The following is a 6,764-nucleotide window of genomic DNA, read 5'->3' as shown; positions in this document are numbered from 1 at the left end:
TATAATAATGGCATATCATATCAATATTGTGAGCAACACACAGTGTGTCAATTTGAAAAGTTGCCACCCCCTATAATTTGGTCCCTACAGAAAATCTAAAAATATGCAAAAACACGTCAAATTTATTTGTGAGGGGGACATTTTGTAGACCAGTTTTCAACTAAATTAAACTAACCCTGTAGCGGAGGCGGACACAACCCCCAAAATCTTTAAATGGAAAGGGGGGTTGAGTGATACCTCATTTTGAAGGTCATTAAATTACCTTTTCAAAAATACCACATGCCTTATATTTCTTTCAGTACTTTTGGAAAAATCTTGGACTCAATACTCTAAAAAATTTTGGAGTTCTGAACTCTATACTTAATATCTTTACGGTTTTACTTGATTTTTCCAAAAATACTTCAAAAAAATACTCTAAATACTTCAACACCCCAAAATAAATTCAATTTGGAGTTCAATACTCCAAAAAAATTTTTGGAGTTCTGAACTCGTTATTTAATTATTAAAATTAATTATAAAAAAATTAAAATTACTGAAAAGAAATATAATGTATGTGGTATTTTTGAAAAGGTAACCGAACGACCTTTAAAATGAGGTATCACTCAACCCCCCTTTCCATTAAAGATTTATGGGTTGTGTCCGCCCCCGCTAGAGGGTTAGTGTAATTTAGTTGAAAACTGGTCTATAAAATGTCCCCCTCACAAATAAATTTGACGTCTTTTTGTATATTTTTTGATTTTCTATAGGGACCAAATTATAGGGGTGGCAACTTTTTAAATTGACACCCTATATCATTTTTTTCTTCAATGACAGTAGGTATGAAATATACCTCAATTTGACAATTTCAATTGACAATATGAATTATTTAAGAAAGTTGCATTCTCCGCTATTCGCGCATGATCGTTTCTCGTATCCCCTCCAAGTACTTGCACACCGCGAATACAGAAATATGGGGACGAAACATGGAATAATGCTGAAAATTAATAACAAACTTAACGAGATATACCGGGTGGAGAATCGTCAAACGGACCATAGAAAACTCAATGAGAAATCTAAATTGTTGAATTCCTGCTTCCCTAATTATTTTACATCAAAAGCCATAAGAAACTATTTATAGAGAATTGAAATCTCTATTAAAAACAAATGTTAGATTGTTTCTACGAATTAAATATGTACCTTAAAAATGTTGTAAAAATATAATACATTTGCCAGAGAATTATTAGTTCAATCGTAACATTCACTGGCAAATGTATTGCATTTCTGCAAAATTTTGGAATGTGGTTAATTCGTTAAACAATTTTAACATTTGTTTAAGGGGTTACATAGTTCTTGCGGGTAAAAAAAGTGACTTTTTAAAAAAATTATATCTCGAAAACTAAAAATTATTTTTATTTATAATTGGAACATGTAAAAGTACAGTACTTAAGGTAGTCTCAAAAAAATTTTGAGCCAAAAATATTCATTTTAATAGAGTTGACTGCAATTTTTCGACAACAGCCCTTTTTTTGTGGTGGGCAGCATAAATAAGTCCGGTCTCATCTAAAATCAAAAAGTTTCTTGTAGTTTATACCTCTGGCTAGTGAATGAACAAAGGATTTTTTTTTAGGTGAAGTCGTTTTTGTTTTATAACAAAAACTACTTTAAAAATGGTAATTTTTTAAAAATGAGACAAATTGGGGTCGAAAATGTGTTTAAACTTATGTAAAATCTTCAAATTTACTTCTTTTTTAAATTCCTTCGTTCATTCACTAGCCAGAGGTATAAACTACAAGAAACTATTTGATTTTAGTTGAGACTGCACTTTTTATGCTGCCCACCGCAAAAAAGGGCTGTTGTCAAAAAATTGCAGTCAACTCTACAAAAATAAATATTTTTGGTTGAAAATTTTTTTGAGAGTACCTTAAGTACTATACTTTTACATGTTCCCATTACAAATACAAATAATTTTTAGTTTTTGAGATATAATTTTTTTAAAAATTCATTTTTTTTACCCGCAATACCTATGTAACCCCTTAATACAAATTTCAGTCCTCTACAAATACTTTCTCATGACTTTTGATGTAAAGTAATTAGGAAAGCATTCAACAATTTAGAATTTTCCATTGAGTTTCCTATGGTCCGTTTGACGATTCACCACCCGGTATACCAACGACAATAGATCTAACAGAAAATTGGTCTAGTAATCCTTTGTGGACTGTGGACCAAATTAAATATTTTACTAAGAACAGTGATTTTTTAAGTTGCAGATACAACGATATAAAAATAAAATGTTTTCTGTCAAAATCTTTGTTAGCTTGTAGGTGATACCATGGTGGAACTACTAAGCTTTGTTTTTAAACTAAGAGGAGTAAACTAAAAAGACAGATTCACACCCAAGAAAGTCACTAGAAATATCACCAAATACATCTTTTTTGGTTGATCATATTGGCCTTTAACGGTAATCCATAAATATTATATTATACTAATACCTCGCTAAAGAGTTACAACTGTTTTTTTTTTATATAAAAACAGACTAAAAATTAAAGGAATAACGTTGCTTATTTCATTCATAGAGATTCTGAGCAATAGAAAGCTACAGAAATAAAAATTACAGCGATTATTTCATTCATAGAAGATTCTGACCAATAGAAAGCTACAGAAATCTGAATTAAATCGATAATTTTTGATAATCTCCCGTCGTTAAGTATATTCGTCAGATGCCCTTCGTTGCTACGAAAAAATACATTCAGTGACATTAATGACAATTAATGTTTTAAAAATTATAAAAGTGATGACTTTCAATCGTCAAATATTTATAAAAACTGTGTGTTTAATGGTACTTACATAAATAAATTACAATAAAATTTTGGTTTTGAACAGTTTTATTCATGAAATAATCGCAACAAATTGCACTCGACCTCTGAAATTAATATATAATTTTTGCTCTCGTGACACTTTTGACATAATTTCACTCGCCTTCGGCTCGTGAAATTAAAACTGTCAAAGTGTCAGTCGGGAAAAATTCAATAATTTCAGAGCTCTTGTGCAATTACTACTGATTATTTCATTCATTGGAGATTCTGACCAATAGAAAGCTAAATAAATCTGAATTAAATCGATAATTTTTGATAATCTCCCGTCGTTAAGTATATTACGTCAGATGCCCTTCGTTGCTACGAAAAAATACATTCAGTGACATTAATGACAATTAATGTTTTAAAAATTATAAAAGTGATGACTTTCAATCGTCAAATTTTTATAAAAACTGTGTGTTTAATGGTACTTACATAAATAAATTACAATAAAATTTTGGTTTTGAACAGTTTTATTCATGAAATAATCGCAACAAATTGCACTCGACCTCTGAAATTAATATAGAATTTTTGCTCTCGTGACACTTTGACATAATTTAACTCGCCTTCGGCTCGTGAAATTAAAACTGTCAAGTGTCACTCGGGAAAAATTCAATAATTTCAGAGCTCTTGTGCAATTACTAATGATAATTTTTGATAATATATCGTCGTCAAGTAGTACGTCAGATGCCCTTCGCTGCTACGAAAAAAAAAATGAACATTCAGTGACATTAATGACAATTCATGTTTTACAACTTGTCAAAGAGAACACCAGGAACAGGTTTAGCAAATATTCAGGCGAAAATATCAATAAAATATTAGTTAAAATGATTTAAAACAGTTTTATCTTAGCAAATTACACTCGACCTCTAAAATTATTATCGACTTGTTGCCCTCGCGACACTTTGACATAATCTCAAATTAAAACAAAGTGTCACTCGGGAAACAAATCGATAATTGTAGAGCTCTCATGCAATTACTACTGAAAATTGTAAGCTTGCCTGAGGTTGGACCAATCACAAAAAAGCTTTACAGCGCGGGAAATTTGAATTACTCCTCTTGGTTTAAAAACAGACTATAGTACTTAGTAGTCATTAGCATTATGTTTTTTCGAAATCAATAATAACTGAAATATTAATAATAAAAAGAAAGTATGTAATTCTACAAATACAATGATGAGTGCGCCAATAACCGGCAAAATAACGCAGAAGATGAAAAACATATAAAGTTGTGAGATAAAAAGAAATGAAACTAGTATAGTTGCAAAGTTTAGCGATAAAAACGTTTAAACTTACATTATCTTCATTGTTTCCCACCTTTAGACGAATCAGAGGAGTATGTCAACTAAAAATGTCACTGTAACAGTGGCAGTTGTCAAACTAGTTCGATACGTCTAAAGGTGGGAAACAATAAATATAATGTAAATTTATAGGTTTTTATCGCTAATCTTCCAACCTCTACTAGTTTCATTTTTTTTTATCTCACAACTTAATATATTTTCCATCTTTTACGTTATTTTGCCGGTTATTAGCGCGCTCAACTGTATAAGACCATCATATGACCAATAGCAACATTAGGGCGTAGAAACATGGATCATATCATAACTGAAACGACAATAAACTTTATTAATCTTTTTGAAAGAAAAATATTAAGGAGGATATTGGGACCTTGGTATATGGAGAATGAGGTTCAACCACAAGTTACATCAATATTACAAAAAACTCTTTATTATAGCAAAAATACAAAAATTGCGCCGGACAGGTAACCAAGAATGTGTAACAATAGAAGACCTAGTAAAATTCCTCAAAAAAATTCGAGTTTTTTCGAATTTGAAATTCGAATTTCCTGTATTTCGATATTATGGTTAAAGCTGACTAAACTAGAAGTCAAACAACTAGGAATGCACGTCATAGATTTAATGACATCATAACCCACCGGTACAAATTTAACGGCAAACAAATTCAACAAATTTTTCCTCATACATATATTAGTTTTTCGCTACCGTCAAGTTTGGCAGGACAGCGCTGTTGCCAAATAAAATACATACATATTTATTTACCAAATCTGCTACAGCCTACTCTGTTTCTCTTTGTCTTTAAAAGTGTGAAACAAAGTTACTATAAGTGTCAAACTGACATTGTCCGATATAAGGTTATGTAAGATGTTTGTTTGTTTATTTTTTTCTTCTTCATTTATGGCCTTTGTGAGCTGTGCCCATTTAGCCAGCAACATTTCTTAAAATTAACGCTTAATTAAACCTAACATACAACATAACCAATCAAGGATAGGGCAGGGAAAGTGAAGTTGGTGAAAAAATAAACTGTTGTTAAAATATTAACTAAATAAATAAAATCTAATTTGAAAACAATAATTTGACATTATATTTAACCTACAATATTATAGTGATGTTGATCACAGTTACTTTCGAGTATTCGTTACAAATCGTTATTTTTGTATAAAGTAATCATTTACATTATTCGTTACTTTGATGACTTTGATTACTTTTGTTACTTTTGTATTTGAGTACCGGTAATCATATCGAGACTCGCATTTCTCAGTATTTCGTATAAGTATAAGATCCGATGTAACAACCACCTTCACCGATTTATTTAATGGATAGAAATTAAATGATATGTAATCTAATATGTTAAACATTATTAAAAACAAGGGGTGCTCGATATAATTTTGTCCAGGCTAATTAATAATTAAAAAAAAATATTCTGTTTGCATCAATTAAGTGCCAAAAACAAACCCTCAAAACTCTAGATGACGTACCTTAGCAGTAACCCTGGGCACCCAGGTGCTTCGGAGGTCGGTTCTGATTGCATATTCGTGTTCAGTGACCCCAATTACCCCGAAATAAGAAAATCTGGCCCTTAATATACTGATTTTACCATGTTTATGCATTTTTTCCACCCATTTTTCTATTGTATACTTTTTTCCAGACGTCATCCTAATCCAAAATACAATGCAAAAAGTTGCAAGTAGCTATGTACCTACTATATGTAAAAATGGATTTATTCCTGTGTTGTTAATGTTAAATGCCCTGGTCTAGGGCTTACAATACCGGAATTCCAGAATCCCGTATACCGGGATCCCGGACTATTTTTGTCCGGTATTCGATACCGGTATTTATAATAAAAATACCGGTATTTCGGTATTAGGTAAATTTATAAAAAGTGAATTGATGCACAATAAACTTTCTTCCAAGATATTTTTTGCTATTACAAGAAATTATTTTTGAAGATAAACAACCAATATCATTGTAAAAAATATTTATTAAACACGTTTATTACACATACAAGTCAAGTATAGCGCTTTCTAAAAGCGTGAATGTCGTTAATTTAAGGCGAAGGGTTATATCAGCTTCTAAAACCAACTTATTAAATCTCGTCTATACAAATACATAAAATGAGTTATAATAAAAATTATTAAATATTAAATATTTAAAATTAATCTACTTTATTTTATAAATAAGCCGTAAGATTTATTAATCAGAATTGTTTTTACATTTTCAGATCTATTTTTCATTTTTTTGTGTATTGTGGTGTATTTAGGCTCACTTATTTTCTGAAATATTAATAATGATTGAAAATATATAGCGGTCTAAATACAGAGTAATCGATATAAAATATTTGTCACAGTAAGTTAATCTTTGTATTAATATATTTTAAAGTTAAATTAATTTACAAATAGCAAATTTCATAAGTAAAAGTACTATCCTATTATATGCAAAATTTATCCTAGAATCAAATACTTATATAGTTTTTCTATTTGCACATTTTTTTGTATCTATCTATTCCTACTCTCTATGTAATGTTATAAACAACATCTACTCATTTCAAAACAAAATTTAGTAGGTTTCATATTCATATATTATTTAATAACAAGTCGATATATGTGTGTGTTTTGTGTTTTATTGTCACTGGTTTT

General features: G+C 30.0%; 1 protein-coding gene across 2 annotated transcripts in view; it reads right to left on the bottom strand.

The window, feature by feature from the left end:
• Positions 1-6,764, bottom strand: part of LOC114328896 (RUN and FYVE domain-containing protein 2) — a 143,564-nt gene that overhangs the window by 618 nt on the left and 136,182 nt on the right. The gene's annotated exons all lie outside the window — the stretch shown is intronic.

The sequence above is a fragment of the Diabrotica virgifera genome, chromosome 2, assembly GCF_917563875.1.
Source record: "Diabrotica virgifera virgifera chromosome 2, PGI_DIABVI_V3a".
In the NCBI taxonomy this organism is placed as follows: domain Eukaryota; kingdom Metazoa; phylum Arthropoda; class Insecta; order Coleoptera; family Chrysomelidae; genus Diabrotica; species Diabrotica virgifera.
The sequence above is the reverse complement of the archived record's forward strand: the minus strand, read 5'-3'. Positions and strand labels throughout refer to the sequence as shown.